Raw genomic sequence first — 2,980 nt, forward strand, 5'->3', positions numbered from 1 at the left:
AACACATTGCTTATTTAAGACTACTCTGCTGAACCATCATTAAGTGTTTATAAACTACATTAAAAAGAAGAAATGTTTGAGCAAGGGGTTTGGGAAAATGGGAACTTGGTTTCATTAGAGAGAATGGAAAGTAGGGTAATTTATCTGGTTGAGAACACGGGGGAAACACTCAAATAACTAAACATAGAACAAGCTACCAAATAGAGCAAAAATTCTATCTCTTATTTTTTTGAGCAATATAAAACTGAAAGTAATATCTAAAATAGCTATCTATACATTTGCTCACAATGACCAAAACGACAAAATCCCAAAATTCTACTGATGGATATAGATATTCTCAGCCTCCCCCAATATTTCTCTAGTACATATATGTATACATGCTCAGTCTCTCACCCTATCATCTAGGGGAGGGCATGATGCACACTAACCACCTTAATATTGAGCCATGTCAAGATTCTCAATTTATGTGGTTTTCCAATAGTTATTCACTCCTATCTGGAAGCTGCCTTATGGAACTGGTTCAGTTATATTCTATTCAGAATAATATCTATTTTACATAAACTGTCTTTACCCTTATGTGTTTAGCAAATTAATGTCATTCACAAGCAGAAATATATCATGCAATTAAATGAGTTTATTCAGTCTTCAAATTATTTTATTCTTGAAGTCTGGTTTGAGAGTTTAAATCGTAGGGTAGGTAGGTTTGATATGACTTTTGAGAAATGTTATGGGTGTGATATAAAGAATATGTATTAAGCCTATTATTATTACTTGGTCACATTTAGAGGTTCATATTAGGATGTGTTATAATATTTTGGAAGAATTCAAAACAATCAATATAGAACAATGTATGTAACAGAATTTGGTTGAGTTATTTTACCAAATAAAATACAGTTCTTTACCTTAGTACATTTATTATTTCTATTCTCAGAAGATGAGAAAAGTGACAGTGTTAGAAATTCCAGACCTGTCATAATTATCTAGTCAAAAATTGCTGAAACACAGCAATGAAAAACCAGTTTGCAAGCATCTATATAATAAGGGGTAGTGACGGGAGATGTCATTCTGTATATATATTTCTCTTATTGGTAAATAAATAAAGCACTGTTGGCCAATAGAAAAGCAAGATAGGTGGGACTAGGAGACAAGGAGGATTCTGGAAGGAGTAGTGAGGAGATTCAAGATGGCGGCTGGAGAGAGAAGAATGCTAGGGCCTCTCTCCAGTAAGATGAGACCATATGGAAATACTTAGATTAATAGAAATGGGTTAATATTTAAGACAGAGTTAGCCGATAAGAAATATTAGAAACAGGTCAAAACTTTATATCTAATACAGTGTCTCTTTGTATTATTTGAGGCTGGTGCACTACTCATAACAGGCTAATATCTCGGTTTCCTTAACTGTTACATGGAATTGCAAAGGGTGATGACAACCTACCTCACAGGGTTTTTGTAGGGGTTCCAGTACTAGTAAAAGTGAAAGAAATGGATGCTGGTCTCACAGGGACAGCTCCATAGAATGTGGCAGGATAAGGTCAAAGCTCTCAGCTACTGCCCAGGATTTTAACTTGTTTTGTGAGTAAATAAAACTGGATGGAAATGAAAAAAAGTGTTGGGGGGCATAGTAGATAATATTTCTTTGGCCTTGAGACAAATAACATCAGCCAAATCAACCTAATTTCCATCTATGATAGAGTAACAAGAACAGTAGCCACAGGGAACTTTTCAGACAAAAATACATCTTGATTCTGTCATGAGATAGAGGTGATTCCACACAATACAGAAAGAAAATGCAGTTTCTATGGCATTTTTACCTTTTAAGTGCTTCTGTTAATAATTGTTTTTAATATACCTGCAAATGAGGCCCACTTAGGAAAATGGAAAGATATGGAAGCCTGATAGATATTAAGATGACAATGTCTTACACTAAGTTTTGACAGAACTAATTTTGTGATGATTTCTTTATGAAAATATGTTACTGTGAAAACCAAGTCCTCGGCAGCAACAATGCCTTGTAAACTTCATATTTCTGTTTAATCTTATTCTTGACTGTGTCAAATTACAGAAGCTAAGTCAAAGAAACACAGTTGGAAAAAGATGAGAAACTATATTGTTTATATATTGTCTATGTGATGCTGTGATGATACCATTGTTACAGCACTGTGGCAATCCAGAGAACCTGAAAATAGAGGTGGTTCATTCAAGTAATGAAATCAGATATTCCATCAACTTAATGAATCAGTCCAGCTAGGTATCATTCCTATTGATGACCCTAAATGCTTCTTCCAACAATAAGAGTGTATGCCCCTCTCATCTACAAAGACCCATTACATATAACATGGTGAAAACAGCACCTGAAAAGTGAAACAGTCACATTTTAAAGTATTAGTAATTCCTAAACAGGAAGTTGGAAGCATGAAGTAGCTTTAAAATGTCAAGCAACATAATGAAAGAGAAGTATTAGTTTTAAAATAAACATCGAAAAACTGCAATAGGCAGAACAGTGTTTAGAAAAATTAGAAGGACCTAAATCAGTATTTTGTCAATTTGTCACAGACAATTTATGTTTAAGAATAAGAGATAGGCAAAGAAATTAATATCAGAAAAAGAATAGTATACAGAAGACAAAAATGGAATAATTCTTTAGACAGAGGCTGAGAGAAATCCTCTCACTTTCCTTATAACCCTGACTAATTTTATTTGCTGGTTTTAGGACCTGCACTATGCTACCCTAGAATTCTAAACTCTAATGTACTGAATAGCCAACCAATTCCTTGTAGGAAAGAATCTTAAAGGATACATTTATATAGCAGTGTTTTTAAAACACATACCCTAAAATATTTGATTCTTGGACTTTCTTCTCAGACAATATATTTACTTTTTTGTTGTGAGCTTAATTTTTAACAGCTGAGCCATTTCTCCATCTCAGACAAAACATTTTTTTGGGAAAAAAAAGTTCTTTAGTACTTAAATAAACACA

This window comes from Phodopus roborovskii, unplaced genomic scaffold (genome assembly GCF_943737965.1).
Source record: "Phodopus roborovskii unplaced genomic scaffold, PHOROB, whole genome shotgun sequence".
In the NCBI taxonomy this organism is placed as follows: Eukaryota; Metazoa; Chordata; class Mammalia; order Rodentia; family Cricetidae; genus Phodopus; species Phodopus roborovskii.